This window comes from Pristiophorus japonicus, chromosome 2, assembly GCF_044704955.1.
Source record: "Pristiophorus japonicus isolate sPriJap1 chromosome 2, sPriJap1.hap1, whole genome shotgun sequence".
In the NCBI taxonomy this organism is placed as follows: domain Eukaryota; kingdom Metazoa; phylum Chordata; class Chondrichthyes; family Pristiophoridae; genus Pristiophorus; species Pristiophorus japonicus.
In genome coordinates, this window is record NC_091978.1 from 220,326,758 (window position 1) to 220,345,750 (window position 18,993).

At 44.4% G+C, this 18,993-nt stretch overlaps 1 protein-coding gene across 1 annotated transcript in view; it reads left to right on the top strand.

Annotated features, from left to right (window-relative positions):
- Positions 1-16,198: 16,198 nt before the first annotated feature.
- LOC139233167 (cytokine-dependent hematopoietic cell linker-like) overlaps positions 16,199-18,993 on the top strand; it is a 190,060-nt gene continuing 187,265 nt past the window's right edge. Inside the window, exon 1 of the mRNA XM_070863766.1 lies at positions 16,199-16,275. The gene's annotated coding sequence lies outside the window, so the exon portion shown is untranslated. The remainder of the gene's footprint in view (positions 16,276-18,993) is intronic.

The window sequence follows — 18,993 nt, forward strand, 5'->3', positions numbered from 1 at the left end:
TTATTGGTACTTTAGGTTTATTGAGCTTTGTTAGATTGCTGGGAAACAGAAATTTATAATCACAACAAATGGCAAACAGAGTCTGGATTTATATCCAGAGGCATTGAATGCAAAAGCACAGTAATAGTTTCAGACAGGAGAATACCTTCAGTCCATCTAGCCCACTTATCCACAGTATTCCCTTGATGCATTTCTAATAACCCTGAATCTCATTTGACAAGAGCTTGTCTAGTTGCTTCTTGAAACCCTTGTGACTTGTTCCTTTATCTGTGCTGGTAATTGTTCCAGATTCTTAAAAGCCTTTCAGTAAAAAAAGTTATTTTTCATTTCCTATTTTCTTTTGTTGTTGGTAATTTGTAAATATGACTCTGTTATACATGCCATAAAGCTGACTTGGATACAATTGGCTTTAAACAGTTCCATCATATCCCCTCTCAGTCTTCTCTTTTCAAGTGTTGCCAATTTTTCCTCTTGCATCATTCCCTTAAGCACTGGGATTAACTCTGGAGGCCTTCTCAGTGTCCACCAATAAATGAATATCCTTTTTGAAATGGGGACAGATCTTGGTTCTCATTGTGTTCATTTTCCAGGCAGAAAACAGGGGCACAAAGGACCAATTTCGGGGCAAAATGGCCCACACCCAAGGGCAACTAAAATTCATCTGATCCTATATTGGTAGCATGCACAGTACCCAATGGCATGGCAGGGGCCTGCACCGCCACGCTTCATACCACTCAGCTCCGTGAGGAGAAGGTCAGGGGATTGAATTGGTGGCTGAGGGCGGGGGGTGGGGGAAGGAGAGGAAAGATCGGAGAGGTGAGATTGGAGGGGGGAGAGAGAGATCGGAGAGGGGAGAGAGAGATGAGATCAGAGTGGAGGGGAGAGCGAGAAGAAGTTGGAAGGGGGAGAGAGAGGAAATCATAGGGGGAGATAGAGAGGAGATCGGAGGGGAAGAGAGAGCGAGAGGGAATCGGAGGGGGGAGAGAGAGGGGAGATCGGAGGGGAGGGGAGAGGACATTGGAGGGAGAGAGAGAGAGATGAGATCGGGATGTGGGGGGAGAGAGAGGAGATCAGAGGGGGAAGAGGAACTCGGAGAGGGGGAGAAAGTCAGTGTGGTGTCCCTGCACCTTACTACAAATTCACACGAGGCATGTACTGCAGACACAGTCACTACGTGACCTTAACCTTTATTCCCAGGACCAAGGAGTGCTGACCCTGGGTGGGACCTCCCCTTTTATACCTGGAAACCCAGGTGAGGAGTGTCTCCCACAAGTTCACCCCCCTGTGGTCAGGGTGTGCATTTCTAGGGTATAAGTACAGTGTACAGGAGTTGCATGAAGGGTACAGTTACATGAAGATTACCGTTGCATGATGGTTACATACATGACAGTCAGGAGCTGGGAGGGAGGTCAGGATCGCGTGGGGAGGTCAGGATCTCGTGGAGAGGTCAGGAATATTTTGGGAGGAGCACAGTGAGAACAATGGCTAGGTGGGGGAAGAACATGATCCAGGTCTAAATGAGGAGGGGGTTGAGGGCAAGAATGTAATCCAGATGGGAAGATAGATCACCTTCTCCTGCATTCCGTTAGGCCTGGATCACGTTCTTACACTCCCACCCCTCCTTTACATCTGCACCACATTCTCCCTCTCCTCACACCTCCCCACCCCTTCCATCCCTTCCATCCCCTGCCCACCACCAGCCCACAGCGGTTCAAGAAGGCAGCTCACTACCACCTCTAAAGGGCAACTAGGGATGGGCAATAAATAAATGCATTTTAAAAAATGAGAGCATATTGTGTGTTGGTCATACAACATGCATAACATTACAGTTATGTGTTATTTACCGGACTCGAATATTCCAATGTTCTCCTGGCCAGCCTCCCACCTTCTACCCTCAATGAATTTGAACTCAGCCAAAACTCTGCTGCACATATCCTAACACGCAGCAAGTCCCGTTCACCCATCACCCTGTGCTCACTAATCTGCGCAGCCCGTTAAAGGGACCGCATGCCCCCAAAAATATTTGTGGGAACATTGAAATAAAAACAGAAAGTGCTGAAAATAATCAGCAGGTCAGGCAGCCTCAGTGGAGAGAGAAACAGAGTTAACATTTCAGGTCGATGACATTTCAGCAGAACAGTTTTGACAACAGGTGATCGATCTGAAATGTTAACTCTGGGGGAGAAATTCGCATTGTTTGTGCCTCCCGATTTCCCATGCTGCCTCCCGCAAAATTGCACAGGAGTAAGTGGAGGCGCAAACCGTCCGCGCCCCGCTCCCACCAGTAGCATCCCAGGCCAATGTGCTGCCGATGATGACATCATCGCCGTGCGCAGCGACCCATTTACGCTGCAGAGCGTAAATGTTAGCGCCAACCTCGCGAGTCGCGAACTGGGCTGCACTCCACTTGTGGGGTGAAAAGTAAAGAGGAGGTATGTGCCACCATTTTTTTTTTGCTGATTTACCAGTCCGGACTTTCCTTTATGATTTTGCGTATTCCGTGCCATGATGGTGCAGTCCAGCGCTCCACTTCTGTGCTTTTTTTTTAATTTTTCGCTGCCAATCTTTCCAATTCTTTGTCAAATCACAAACGCCAGAGGTCACCTTGCACACATCAAGGATCACTCTGCGCCAATGCTCTTAGCCAAAAGGCCTAGAGCCACTGCACCGTTCCTGGAAGTACTGCAATACCAGGTTCGTGCCATGGAGGTGGATGGGTCAGGCCCCCCACACACCTCCATGGAGGTGGATGGGTCAATCCACCCCACCCACCTCCTATTTCCAAAAAGCATAGGAGAACCACCTTCCTGATCCAGGGAGAACCACTTTGGGGTCATGGTTACTCCCCTGTCAGGTCAGTTACGCATGATCTTAGCCAAAAGGCCGAGTCCAGCACTGGACTGCGGCCACGGCACCCCACTCCCTGGGAGCATCGTGGTAGCCCCTCGCCCCACTGCAGAGCTCACAGCATGTCCTTCCCTTTAACGGTGCAGGAGGTCCGTGCTCGCCTTAGTTACCATCCCCAAACGGGCCGCTCCCGATTTTCGGCCCCATCTGTTTCTCTCTCCACAGATGCTGCCTGACTTGTTAAGTATTTGCACATTTCCTATTTTTATTTCAGATTTCCAGCATCCGCAGCATTTTGCTTTTGTATTGGGCGAACATTCTCCACCAATACCTTGATATTAAAATTCTCATCCTCATGTTAACCCTCCATAGCCTCACCCCTTCCTATAGGAACGTGGCAGCAATGTGAGTGCTGTTATCTGCACTGTGAGCTCTGGAGCTGGCTGTCACAATGAATGGATCATATTACACATTGCAAAGATCTTGATTACTCAGGCAGGCAGGGTCGAATTACACATTCCAGACAAACTGCTGGGTGTGTCTTGTCCTCCAAGGGGGACCAATTAGAACTTTGGTGTTATAAATAGTTACAGCAATATGCTGTTGCCTGGCAATATGCTGTTGAGACCTGAGGCCTAATTTCACGTGAAAACTGGGTGTTCAGCTTTTGGAGCATACTCCCAGGCCCAAAAACAGGGAGACTAAAACTGCGCACAGTACTCCATATGTGGTTCCAGGACTGAAACCCGTTTTAAAATTACCTCTGAATTTATATGTTATTCCCTTTGTATTCCAACATTCTGTTTGCTTTTTTGACAGCCTGCGAACAATGTGCTGATGGTTTTAGTGACCTGTGCACTAAAATCCCAAGATCTCTCTCCTAGTTCAATACCACAAGTACATTCCCATTTAGCGCATAATCACATTAATCTTTTCTCTGCTAAATCTCATAACATTCTATCTTCCATTTCTTCGCACACAAAAAGATTGTTTTTTGAATAACCATAATTGAAACCTGATAATTCAACACCAAATAAAGGATTTGGACCCAATATTTGGATTCTATAATGTTCACCTTGATCTTTTGCTCGCCTAATAGTAAATTTGATTGATGGCTGAGTGTTAGCTTTCAGAGCCCCATTTTCCCTTTCTTGTGGATTTGTGTCTGAACTCCAGATCTATTGCAGCAATTTCATTGCTGCTCTTTACTTCTAAGTAGGGTAAGGCAACTTGGAGAAAGATCACATCAAGCCCATTCCTAGCTGGCTGCATTTCCAAATGCATCAATTTTTTGTGGGAGCTCAAAAGAAGCAGTCAATTTATAAATATTTTGAAATGTTGATGCACTGATGGGAATTTTAAATTCCAAGCAGGAAAGTGGCCTAGCAAACGTCTAGCCTGTGCGTTAGCAGCAGCGGAAGGCCCAACCCAACTTCTTGTTGGATACATGTATGATATTTTCTTCTCTTCATCTGACTTTTAGTTAATTTGTTAATCTACTTAGGTCACATTTGTTTGGTCTGAGCATTTAGATTTTTAGTACTTACTGATCTTGCATGTTCAATATTATGCCTTTAAATGTGTTCCATTTGTCTGCTTCATTACTTGCTCTCAAAAAGTTATAAGTACAAATGAATTGTTAAAATGTAATACTTAAAACTTTTTTATTTTCCTTAACTGAACTTTCTGGGTTATGCTTGGCTGTAGTCTTATTCGATGATTTATTTTTTTAAGTTTGGTTGTAGCCACTTTTTGGAGCCACTAGTTTGAATGTATTGATTTTGTTCTATTTGTTCATGGGATGTGGGAGTCGCTGGCAAGGCCAGCATTCATTGCTTATCCCTAATTGTCCTTGAGGAGGTGGTGGTGAGCTGCCTTCTCAAACTGCTGCAGTCTGTGTGATGAAGGTACTCCCGCAGTGCTGTTAGGGAGGGAGTTCCAGGATTTTGACCCAGTGACGATGAAGGAATGGCGATATACTTCCAAGTCAGGATGGTGTGTGAATTGGAGGGGAACTTGGAGGTGTTCCCATGAACCTGCTGCCCTGGTCTTTCTAGGTGGTAGAGTTTGAGGGTTTGGGAGGTGCTGTCGAAGAAGCCTTGGTTAGTTGCTGCAGTACATCTTGTAGATGGTATGCACTGCAGCCGCGGTGTACTGGTGATGGAGGGAGTAAATGTTTAAGATAGTGGATGGGGTACCAATTAAATGGACTGCTTTGTCCAGGATGGTGTCGAGCTTCTTGTATGTTATTGGAGCTGCACTCATCCAAGCAAGTGGAGAGTATTCCATCACACTCCCAACTTATGCCTTGTAGATGGTGGAAAGGCTTTGGGGAGTCAGGGGGTGAGACACTCGACACAGAATACCCAGCCACAGTATTTATGTGCCTGATCCAGTTAAATTTCTGGTAAATGGTGACCCCAGTATGTTGATGGTGGGGGATTCGTCGATGGTAATGCGGTTGAATGTCAAGGGGCAGTGGTTAGACTCTCGCTTGTTGGAGATAGTTATTGCTTGGCACTTGTGTGGCACGAATGTTACTTGCCACTTATCAGTCTAAGCCTGGTCTTGCTGCGTGCGGGCTGGACTGCATGGATTGGTTTTAGTTGAGCAATTCTCTCACTGCACTGATGGCATTGCCAGAGCTTGGGTATAAAATAGGGAGTGGAGTTGGAATGGTGCTGAGTTTTACTTCACCCTTCACCTCCACTTGACTCCTAGGTTTTGTTTCAGCGATATCGGCTTACCCCTTACTCCTATTGAAGCTGCTTCAAAATAAAAATGACTTCAAGTCGTTAAATCAGCATACCCTCAGTGCAAGTAATCCCCCACCTGCCTCTGGGATAGGAAGCATAGAAACAGATAGTGAGCTAGTGTTGACATGTGAACGTGAAAGGCAGTGTCTTTCTCCATTACTGTCGGTGTGTTTGTGAGTACTTTCAGTTCACAAATGAACAGGTTATATCTGGCTTAGATCCCCAATAAAAAGAATCAAATCCTGTAAAGTCATATTGAAATCTCCGTAACTACTTCTGTTTTTACATTTAAAATATCTGTAACCCTTCCAGGAGAAACCGTTCTTGGTTTGAAAGGCAGAAATATAATAGACTCCAAAAATGTCAGAATATGCAACAAATAAAGTATGAAAAATTGAAATTTCATTAGGGACATGGGGGCATGCCCCCAGATCTCGCAAGAAAAATAAATCTCATGCCTCAGTACTCACATCTCTGTTCAATCATTTCTAAATCTACCACTGCTGCAAACTTCTCTCTTGTGTGTATTTCTCTCTGTAATAAGAGTGATCGAATGTTTGGTACACCTGCAGCTAAGTTATAACAAACCTACGCTCCACTGCACTTTCAGTCTAACTCCTTATCTTTGTGTGCTGAGGCCTATATTCAGGCTTTTAATTTTAGCTATCACCTTTTCTGAAGCTGTTGGTCAGCTTTAGAAAGTTTTCAATGTCTCAATATGTTAAAGTGACTAACAAAATCCCATAAATAGCAAAAAGATAGGGGGCGATTTTTGGTTTCTCTTACATCCCATTTTTCAATAAGACCAAAATCATAAAACATAATCTTACTGCCATTTTCTGGCCCACTCCCAATATAGTCTAGACTTCAATTTAGGAGGCTAGACTGTCTGTCAAAAACAGATGGGAACCTTAGTACTAGAATGTAGGTTCTTTGCCGCGGATAGGATCTGAAATGCCATTTTAATCAGTAAACGTGTGGTGGCCACTGAGAGTACAGAATGTAGCCGAGCACCCATCTTTTAAAGAGATCATTGAATGCCATTCACTAAGTGGTTGCTAGATGGTTTGGGGAGCATTTTTAGTACCAGGATGAGCTAAATTGCACTTCTTATGTGTCGGTTTTGCCCTTGGTGGTTTCGAATCACCCCCTCCTTACAACGGTTCTAGACCCGGAATTATAGTGGTGAACAGAAATACACAGTCTTTCAGTCTGATACATCACAATGTTTTTATTCAAGTTAAAACACACACCTGCACCCAGTAAAACACACCCTGATGGTGCAAAACAAACAAACACAGTACAACACACAATCTTGGCTCGTCTGAACAGGCCCCTATCGCGAAGTACCCATGACTAAAACACCACTGCTTGGTTCGATAGGGCACCACCAAATCTGTCCAACAGAATGTGCGTACGCCTATGATCCGTGCAGAAACCTCCCCACTAAACCCCTAAGGCTTGATTGGGATACACGACACCCCTTCACACTATGTGGTGGTCTTAAAGATGTGTGGGCTGGGATAATGCACCCCAGTAACCCTTTGGCTTACTCGCTGCTTCTCCTGATGAACGAGGCTCTCTTTGCTCGAAGATGGTGTTTCTTCTCTCCATCCCAGATGGAGTGCTCGGTCTTTGAGTGCATTGAACAAAGCACGTAAGCATAGAAGAGGAGGGAGAGAGAGAGAGAGAGAGATGGCAGTCAAAACTGCCTCCCTTATACCTGCAAAAATGCTTCTTCTCGCACCAAAAGTTAGTCCTTCGTCTGAGGCAGTACAACTAAAAAGCAAAATAAACACCTTTTCGGCCAGTGTCTTTGTCAACTGGCCTGTTCCTGGGGATAAGGCTTCAACAAGTCTGGGTGACCGAAAAGCTTCCTTTGTGTCTTGAGCACCGACTAATCTTCCTGATGAGTTCCCATTACATGACATGACATTATGTTCCTTCCTGCGATGCTTTCCTGCATTCCTGTGGAACATGGTTGGACCTGTCCCAAGTCATGCTGTCTGCCCTTCTGCAGTAACAGCAAAGTTAAAAGCAATGTCCAAAACTTAAAGTGCAAAAGTTTATACTTTTGCTGTCCATGTTTTCGCTGAATCCTTACATGTGCCTCCACAAAAATGTTTGCACCTGTTGCCTGACCTTCCACAGCCCATTCCATCTGATTGACCTGGCCCTTCCCTTTAAGGCTTCTGCTCCGGCTTGGCTCCAAGGATGATGCCGCCGGATTTCCCACCCCTCCTGATCGGCGTGCTGCTGAACAGCTCACATGAAGTGCTAACTAAAAAAACAGGGCACTTAGAAAATCATAGTATTATTAGGCAGAATCAACATGATTTTATAAAAGGACAACTCTGCTAAAGAAATTTATGAGAGTTTTTGAGGACGTAGCATGCAGGGTAGATAAAGGGGAACCAGTGGATGTAGTAGAGTTGTATTTCCAAAAGACAGTCGATAAGATGCCACAGGAAATGATATGCAAGATAAGGGTTCATGGGGTTGGGGATAATATATTAGCATGGATAGAGGATTCGTTAACAGACAGAAAAGAGTAGGGATGGCAGGCTGTAAACATAAAAGCATCGAAACATAGAAAATGTGTGCAGGAGTAGGCCATTCAGCACTTCGAGCCTGCACCACCATTCAATAAAGTCATGGCTGATTATTCACCTCAGTACCGCTTTCCTGCTTTCTCTCCGTACCCCTGATCCCTTTAGCCGTCAGAGCCATATCTAATTCTCTCTTGAATATATCTAATGAACTGGCATTAACAACTCTATGCGGTAAAGAATTCCAGAGGTTAACAACTCTCTGAGTGAAGTAGTTTCTCCACATCTCAGTCCTAAATGGCTTACCCCTTATCTTTAAAGTCTGAACCCTGGTTCTGGACTTCCCCAACATCGGGAACATTCTTCCTGCATCTAACCTGTCCATTCCCGTCAGAATTTTATATGTTTCTATGAGATTCCCTCTCATTCTTTTAAACTCCAGTGAATACAGGCCTAGTCGATCCAGTCTCTCCTCATATGTCAGTCCTGCCATCCCAGGAATCAGTCTGGTGAACCTTCGCTGCACTCCCTCAATAGCAAGAACGTCCTTCCTCAGATTAAGAGACCAAAACCGAACGCAATATTCAAGGTCAGGCCTCATCAAGGTCCTGTACAACTGCATTAAGACCTCCCTGCTCCTATACGCAATCCCCAAGCTATGAAGGCCAACATGCCATTTGCCTTCTTCACCGCCTGCTGTACCTGCATGCCAACTTTCAATGACTGATGTACCATGACACCCAGGTCTCGTTGCACCTCCCCTTTTTCTAATCAGCCGCCATTCAAATAATATTCTGCCTTCATGTTTTTGCCACCAAAGTAGATAACCTCACATTTATCCACGTTATACTGCATCTGCCATGCATTTGCCCACTCACCTAACCTGTCCAAGTCACCCTACAGCCTCTTAGCATCCTCCTCACAGATCACACCGCCACCCAGCTTAGTATCATCTGCAAACTTGGAGATATTATACTCAATTCCTTCATCTAAATCATTGATGTATATTGTAAATAGCTGGGGTCCCAGCACTGAGCCCTGCGGCACCCCACTAGTCACTGCCTGCCATTCTGAGAAGGATCCGTTTATCCCTACTCTCTGCTTCCTGTCTGCCATCCAGTTCTCTATCCATATCAATACATTACCCCCAATGGTTCTCCCTTGTCCACTCTACTAGTTACATCCTCAAAAAATTCTAGAAGATTTGTCAAGCATGATTTCCCTTTCATAAATCCATGCTGGCTTGAACCAATCCTGTCACTGCTTTCCAAATGCTCTGCTATTTTATCTTTAATAATTGATTCCAACATTTTCCCCACTATTGATGTCAGGCTAACCAAACTATATTTACCCGTTTTCTCTCTCCCTCCTTTTTTAAAAAGTGGTGTTACATTAGCTACCCTCCAGTCCATAGGAACTGATCCAGAGTCGATAGACTGTTGGAAAATGATCACCAATGCATCCACTATTTCTAGGGCCACTTCCTTAAGTACTCTGGGATGCAGACTATCAGGCCCTGGGGATTTATCGGCCTTCAATCCCATCAATTTCTGAACACAATTTCTTGATTAATAAGAAGTTCCTTCCATTCCTCCTTCTCACTAGACCCTCGGTCCCCCAGTATTTCTGGAAGATTATTTGTGTCTTCCTTCGTGATGACAGAACCAAAGTATTTGTTCAATTGGTCTGCCATTTCTTTGTTCCCCATTATAAATTCACCTGAATCTGACTGCAAGAGACCTACGTTTGTCTTCACTAATCTTTTTCTCTTTACATATCTATAGAAGCTTTTGCAGTCAGTTTTTATGTTCCCAGTATGCTTTCTCTCATACTCTATTTTCCCCCTCCTAATTAAACCCTTTGTCTTCCTCTGCTGAATTCTAAATTTTTCCCAGTCCTCAGGTTTGCTGCTTTTTCTGGCCAATTTATATGCCTCTACTTGGATTTAACACTAGCCCTAATTTGTCTTGTTAGCCACGGTTGAGCCACCTTCCCAGTTTTATTTTTACTCCAGACAGGGATGTACAATTGTTGAAGTTCATCCATATGATCTTTAAATATTTGTCATTGTCTATCCACTGTCAACCCTTTAAGTATCATTCGACAGTCTATTCTAGCCAACTCACATCTCATACCATCAAAGTTATCTTTCCTTAAGTTCAGGATCCTAGTCTCTGAATTAACTGTGTCACTCATCATCTTAATAAAGAATCCTACTTTATTATGGTCACTCTTCCCCAAGGGGCCTCGCACAACAAGATTGCTAATTAGTCCTTTTTCATTACCCATCACCCAGTCTAGGATGGCCAGCCCTCTAGTTGGTTCCTCGACATATTGGTCTAGAAAACCATCCCTAATACTCTCCAGGAAATCCTCCTCCACCATATTGCTACCAGTTTGGTTAGCCCAATCGATATGTAGATTAAAGTCGCCCATGATAACTGCTGTAACCTTTATGTACGTATCCCTAATTTCTTGTTTGATGCTAACCCCAACCTCACTACTACTGTTTGGTGGTCTGTACACAACTCCCACTAGCGTTTTCTGCCCTTTGGTATTCTGCAGCTCCACCCATACAGATTCCACATCATCCAAGCTAATGTCCTCCCCTACTATTGCATTAATTTCCTCTTTAAGCAGCAACGCTACCCCACCTCCTTTTCCTTTCTGTCAGAGTAGGAATCGCAGGATAGCGCAGATGAATACGTGGCTTGAGCAGTGGTGCAGCAGGGAGGGATTCAAATTCCTGGGGCATTGGGACCGGTTCTGGGGGAGGTGGGACCAGTACAAACTGGACGGTCTGCACCTGGGCAGGACCGGAACCAATGTCCTAGGGGGAGTGTTTGCTAGTGCTGTTGGGGAGGATTTAAACTAATATGGCAGGGGGATGGGAACCAATGCAGGGAGACAGAGGGAAACAAAAAGGAGACAAAAGCAAAAGACAGAAAGGAGATGAGGAAAAGTGGAGGGCAGAGAAACCCAAGGCAAAGAACAAAAAGGGCCACTGTACAGCAAAATTCTAAAAGGACAAAGGGTGTTAATAAAACAAGCCTGAAGGCTTTGTGTCTTAATGCAAGGAGTATCCGCAATAAGGTGGATGAATTAATTGTGCAAATAGATGTTAACAAATATGATGTGATTGGGATTACGGAGACGTGGCTCCAGGATGATCAGGGCTGGGAACTCAACATTCAGGGGTATTCAACATTCAGGAAGGATAGAATAAAAGGAAAAGGAGGTGGGGTAGCATTGCTGGTTAAAGAGGAGATTAATGCAATAGTTAGGAAAGACATTAGCTTGGATGATGTGGAATCTATATGGGTAGAGCTGCAGAACACCAAAGGGCAAAAAACGTTAGTAGGAGTTGTGTACAGACCTCCAAACAGTAATAGGGATGTTGGGGAGGGCATCAAACAGGAAATTAGGGGTGCATGCAATAAAGGTGTAGCAGTTATAATGGGTGACTTTAATATGCACATAGATTGGGCTAGCCAAACTGGAAGCAATACGGTGGAGGAGGATTTCCTGGAGTGCATAAGGGATGGTTTTCTAGACCAATATGTTGAGGAACCAACTAGGGGGGAGGCCATCTTAGACTGGGTGTTGTGTAATGAGAGAGGATTAATTAGCAATCTCATTGTGCGAGGCCCCTTGGGGAAGAGTGACCATAATATGGTGGAATTCTGCATTAGGATGGAGAATGAAACAGTAATTTCAGAGACCATGGTCCAGAACTTAAAGAAGGGTAACTTTGAAGGTATGAGGCGTGAATTGGCTAGGATAGATTGGCGAATGATACTTAGGGGGTTGACTGTGGATGGGCAATGGCAGACATTTAGAGACCGCATGGATGAATTACAACAATTGTACATTCCTGTCTGGCGTAAAAATAAAAAAGGGAAGGTGGCTCAACCGTGGCTATCAAGGGAAATCAGGGATAGTATTAAAGCCAAGGAAGTGGCATACAAATTGGCCAGAAATAGCAGCGAACCTGGGGACTGGGAGAAATTTAGAACTCAGCAGAGGAGGACAAAGGGTTTGATTAGGGCAGGGAAAATGGAGTACGAGAAGAAGCTTGCAGGGAACATTAAGGCGGATTGCAAAAGTTTCTATAGGTATGTAAAGAGAAAAAGGTTGGTGAAGACAAACGTAGGTCCCCTGCAGTCAGAATCAGGGGAAGTCATAACGGGGAACAAAGAAATGGCAGACCAATTGAACAAGTACTTTGGTTCGGTATTCACTAAGGAGGATACAAACAACCTTCCGGATATAAAAGGGGTCAGAGGGTCTAGTAAGGAGGGGGAACTGAGGGAAACCTTTATTAGTCGGGAAATTGTGTTGGGGAAATTGATGGGATTGAAGGCCGATAAATCCCCAGGGCCTGATGGACTGCATCCTAGAGTACTTAAGGAGGTGGCCTTGGAAATAGCGGATGCATTGACAGTCATTTTCCAACATTCCATTGACTCTGGATCAGTTCCTATGGAGTGGAGGGTAGCCAATGTAACCCCACTTTTTAAAAAAGGAGGGAGAGAGAAAACAGGGAATTATAGACCGGTCAGCCTGACCTCAGTAGTGGGTAAAATGATGGAATCAATTATTAAGGATGTCATAGCAGTGCATCTGGAAAATGGTGACATGATAGGTCCAAGTCAGCATGGATTTGTGAAAGGGAAATCATGCTTGACAAATCTTCTGGAATTTTTTGAGGATGTTTCCAGTAAAGTGGACAAAGGAGAACCAGTTGATGTGATATATTTGGACTTTCAGAAGGCTTTCGACAAGGTCCCACACAAGAGATTAATGTGCAAAGTTAAAGCACATGGGATTGGGGGTAGTGTGCTGACGTGGATTGAGAACTGGTTGTCAGACAGGAAGCAAAGAGTAGGAGTAAACGGGTACTTTTCAGAATGGCAGGCAGTGACTAGTGGAGTGCCGCAAGGTTCTGTGCTGGGGCCCCAGCTGTTTACATTGTACATTAATGATTTAGACGAGGGGATTAAATGCAGTATCTCCAAATTTGCGGATGATACTAAGTTGGGTGGCAGTGTGAGCTGCGAGGAGGATGCTATTAGGCTGCAGAGTGACTTGGATAGGTTAGGTGAGTGGGCAAATGCATGGCAGATGAAGTATAATGTGGATAAATGTGAGGTTATCCACTTTGGTGGTAAAAACAGAGAGACAGACTATTATCTGAATGGTGACAGATTAGGAAAAGGAAAGGTGCAACGAGACCTGGGTGTCATGGTACATCAGTCATTGAAGGTTAGCATGCAGGTACAGCAGGCGGTTAAGAAAGCAAATGGCATGTTGGCCTTCATAGCGAGGGGATTTGAATACAGGGGCAGGGAGGTGTTGCTACAGTTGTACAGGGCCTTGGTGAGGCCACACCTGGAGTATTGTGTACAGTTTTGGTCTCCTAACTTGAGGAAGGACATTCTTGCTATTGAGGGAGTGCAGCGAAGGTTCACCAGACTGATTCCCGGGATGGCGGGACTGACCTATCAAGAAAGATTGGATCAACTGGGCTTGTATTCACTGGAGTTCAGAAGAATGAGAGGGGACCTCATAGAAACGTTTAAAATTCTGACGGGTTTAGACAGGTTAGATGCAGAAAGAATGTTCCCAATGTTGGGGAAGTCCAGAACCAGGGGTCACAGTCTGAGGATAAGGGGTAAGCCATTTAGGACCGAGATGAGGAGAAACTTCTTCACCCAGAGAGTGGTGAACCTGTGGAATTCTCTACCACAGAAAGTAGTTGAGGCCAATTCACTAAATATATTCAAAAGGGAGTTAGATGAAGTCCTTACTACTCGGGGGATCAAGGGTTATGGCGAGAAAGCAGGAAGGGGGTACTGAAGTTTCATGTTCAGCCATGAACTCATTGAATGGCGGTGCAGGCTAGAAGGGCTGAATGGCCTGCTCCTGCACCTATTTTCTATGTTTCTATGTTTCTATCCTTCCTGAATGTTGAATACCCCATGTTGAGGTCCCACCCTGGAGCTACGTCTCCATAATCCCAATTATATCATATTCGTTAATAGCTGCCTGCGCAGTTAATTCATCCACCTTATTACGAATACTCCTCGCATTGAGGCACAGAGCCTTCAGGCTTATCTTTTTAACATAATTTGTCCCTTTAGAATTTAGCTGTAATGTGGCCCTTTTTGATTGTTGCCTTGGGTTTCTCTGCCCATCACTTTTACTTTTCTTCTTTCTATCTTTTGCTTCTGCCCCCATTTTACTTCCCTCTGTCTCCCTGCATAGGTTCCCATCCCCCTGCCATGCTAGTTTAACCCCTCCCCCTGCCATATTAGTTTAACCCCTCTCCAACAGCACTAGCAAACACTTCCCCTAGGACATTGGTTTCGGTCCTTCCAAGGTGCAGACCATGGGGTTTGTACTGGTCTCACCTCTCCCAGAACCAGTTCCAATATCCCAGGAATTTGAATCCCTCCCTCCTGCACCACTCCTGAAGCCACGTATTCATCTTAGCTATCCTGCCATTCCTACTCTGACTAGCACGTGGCACTGGTAGCAATCCTGAGATTACTACCTTTGAGGTAACTAATGAGGTGCCACAAGGATCAGTGTTTGGTCCTTAAATGTTTACAATCTATATTAATGACAGATGAAGGGACCGAGTGCAATGTATCCAAGTTTGCTGATGATACAAAGCTAGGTGGGAAAGTAAGCTGTGAGGATACAACGAGACTGCAAAGGGATAGAGACAGGTTAAGTGAGCGGGCAATAAGGTGGCAGATGGAGTATAATATGGGACACTGTGAGGTTATTCACTTTTGTGGAAGAATAGAAAAACAGAATATTTTTTAAATAGTGAGGAGCTATTAAATGCTGGTGTTCAGAGAGATTTAGATGTCCTCATACTGAAAACACAGAAATTTAGCAAGCAATTAGGAAGGCAAATGGTATGTTGGCCTTTATTGCAAGAGGGTTGAAGTACAAGACTAAGGTGACCAGAAATGAAATGGCGGTTGTGATTTTCAAACAGCTCGTCAATTTTTTTTTTTTTTGAAATTCGTAGCCAATCGTTCCAATTCTTTGTCAAATCACAAACGCCAGAGGTCACCTTGCACACGCCAAGGATCACTCTGCGCCAATGCTCTTAGCCAAAAGGCCTAGAGCCACTGCACCGTTCCTGGAAGTACTGCAATACCAGGTTCGTGCCATGGAGGTGGATGGGTCAAGCCACCCCACCCACCTCGTCAATGCAAAAGTACAATTGTTCCCACCAGTGTCGTGAAATCAGGGGCAAATTCCAGAGTGCAGAAACCAAGACAAACAGAACTGCTCCTAATTGAAGTGATTTTATGTAATAACGGCTCACTATAAAAGTGGTTAATGTCAACAAAGGAGGGTGTGTGCATCTATTCTTCCTGTGGGAACCATCTGAAATGTGTCAAAACAGTACATGCCTGTACCCTTGCATTATTGCTATATTATTTAAATACTGGATTTTCCCTTGCCAATGCTGAGAGAAATTACAACATAGTGCTGATTGCTTTTAAACTTCTGCTTCTAACTACAGTCAGGAAATTAAGATCTTCGGCCCCTATTTTCCACTTGCTGGATTTTTGGTACATGCGCATGTTAACGTACGATATTTTTGTATCCGTTTGCACCAGAAAAAAAAATCGGGACTTTCGCCAAAGAAATATTTGAATTTGGTGCAGTGCTGTTTGGTGGGCAGAGCTTCAAGTCAGCGCTAAAAACTCTCTGTGCATGTGTGAAAAGCTGAAGTTGCCAGTTCAACCAGAGACACTGAATCAAGCTGAAGCCCGCTCCCCCGAAAGGTTGGTACCCCACCACTGCCGAAAGGGCGACAAAGGACCTCTTCCCCCGGCTGGACCCGCGGCCACTGTTCCCCCATCCCGCCACCCGCTGGACCCGCTGCAATCCCGAGCCGAATGGCTCTCCCGCTCCCGAACTTCAACTTGCAGGGGGAGCGGAACTAAGCGGAGAGCCATTCGGCCCAGGGTTGCAGCAGGTCCAACCGGTGGGAAGCAGTCCTTTCGGTCCGGGATTGCAGCATGGGGAGCAGTGCTTTCGGCCCGGAAATCTTCTTCCCTTGCTCCAAAAAGAGTTCCGTGTGAAAAGAAAAGGTATTTTATCATGTATTCTTATTGCCTTGCTCCTGTCCTCTTGTGCCCCACGCTGCTTCCTTAACTTGAGGGTCTTTTGGGCAGTGTGCACCACGCTGAAAAAAATCGTGGACCACCAAAATCGATTAAGTCCAGAAAAACTGCGCTCAATCCCGTTTTAACTCGTGTCTGTGGCAAGTATTTTTAAACTGCCGCACATGGTCGGCACCGGCATCCGAAGTTGGAAAGTGAGTATTTCACGCCAAAAACGTTTGGACGCCAAAAAACGGCTCACAATCATGCCGAAAATAGGGGCCTTAGTCTCTTTAGTCAACCCTGGCTTTCTAAACCCTGAAGGGAAGTTATACTTTAGTTTGTTCTGTCAGGACAGGCTTGATCAATTAACCCTTAAATAAAAATAAACTGCATTTTATTATTGAAAAGTTAGTGTTTGGGGGTAACAGATAGTAATGGATCGGATGCCTCTTGTACACCCAACCCAGTTTTCCTGTCATCGAAGTCATTTGAAAGGAAAATCAGGTGGGGTATAACAAGCGACCGATCTGCTATCGCCTGTATTGCACCCCTGCTGAACTTGAATTTCACTCCCTTGATATTGCTGTTTATGCATATGTTTTAACATATTTGTCAGCACATTTACAGACAACAGTTCTATAAATTTGGTTAACAACAACTTCTATTTATATAGTGCCTTTAACATAATAAAACGTCCCAAGGTGCTTCACAGGAGAGTTCTAAGACAAAAAAATTAAAACATTTGACACTGAACCACGTACGAAGAAATTACGGCAGATGGCCAAAAGTTTGGTCAAAGTGGTAGGTAGGGTTTCAGCAGCAGATGAGCTGAGGAAGGGGTGAAGACGGGCAATGTTAAGGAGGTAGAAATAGGCGGTGTGGCCAGGAGCTCATTCAGGGTCAAATATGACACCTACATTGCAAACAGTCTGGTTTAGCCTCAGACAGATATTGGGAGAGGGTTGGAGTTGGTGGCTAGAGAATGCTGTTTGTGGCGGGTACCAAAGACAATGACTTCGGTCTTCCCAATATTTAATTGGAGAAAATTTCTGCTCATCGAGGATGTCGGACAAGCAGTCTGACAATTTAGAGATCCTGGAGAGGTCGAGGGAAGTGGTGGTGAGTAGAACTGGCTGTCATCAGCGTACATGTGGAAACTGAGTTCATGTTTTCGGATGATGTCGCCAAAGGGCAGCATATAGATGAGAAATAGGAGGGGGCCAAGGATAGATCCTTGGGGGACACCAGAGGGAACTTTGCGGGAGTGGGAAGAGAAGCCATTGCGGGTGATTTTCTGGCTATGATTAGATTGAAAAGAATAGAACCAGCAAATCTCAGAAGAAAATATCAGGATTGATGTTTCTGAAGCAAAACCAACTTCTGTTTTAAATTCATTAGAATTTCTTTATTTAATGAGCATTCCTGAAATAAAGGTTTGCAAAGAGTTGACAAGTGCCCCCCTTTAAAAAGGCACAAACTATAAACTGTAAATTACAAATAATTTAAAGGAGACTTATCAATTTAAATAAAAATGTGGTTCTGGGTGTCGATGATGCACTCCAGTCCCTCCAGTGCCTACCGATCGCGGAAGTCCTGACTGCTATTGAGTTGGGAAGTACTCACATGCGTACATCAGGCGAGAATCAGGAGTGAATATGTTTCCCTCAGTATTCACATGGCCTGCTAACGCTCACTGTCTTACACATGAAGAATGGTTAGTTGGGCAAGATAACAGAGTGCTGACAATTCCTGTGTATCTATATTCCAACAAGGGGCAGTGCCTTCAGAAGAGAAGAAAAGAAAATCGGGTGGGGGGGGGGGAAGTAAAAAAAAGAAACTGGAAATCATAACTATTATTGCAATACATATCAGAATTAATGCCATTGGGGGAAAAAGAATTCAGGTCCTGCAAAAAAAAAAGTTCCAGAAGTGAAGTAATCGATTAAAAAAACAAGAGAGGATGATTTTCAACTATTGGCCACCAATTTCTTGCCTGAAAAATGGGCATCCGGCAGTTGAGAATCAGGGATGGGGGCTGACGGGGCTCCTCAGTTGATCCATGGACGCTCATGGCCCACCTGGTGCAATTTTCAGGCCAGGCTGTAAATGAGCAACAGAATTAATTAAATATGCAAATCAGGATCCTACACCATCATTGGATTCCGATTGCAATCTTGAATGAATACAAGTGCCCAGCTGATGTAGGTGAAAATTACCCCCAGTCTCCATTACGAGTGGGCATCCAGTAAAATGGATCCATTCCAATGTTACACTCTGTGCTCATCTATTTTCCACCACTGAGATCATTACCACCAATCAGAAAATCAATCCTGTAGAGCCTGAGATTCTTCTTTTAATAAAATTGTGAAAATTCTTGTACTTTTCAATAATTAATGCTAGCAAAGTGATCGGAATCCACAGCATTGACACATGCATTTAGAAAATGTAATTTTGTTAGTGGGTTTCTAATTATTAAGCACCTTTCTTAATATTTTTCCATCTTAAAGGTGCTATATAAATGCAAGTTGTTGATGTTAATTATGGGGAAAAAGGGGACTCACCTGTTTTTTCATTAAAAGAGGACTTTTATCCCTCATCCATCTTAACTTTCACATTCCCTTCATCTGTTAGGCTGCATCATTGCTGATTTTTACCATAAGATTGGATAGAGCCAGGAATGCTCACAGAAAGACAAGTCACACC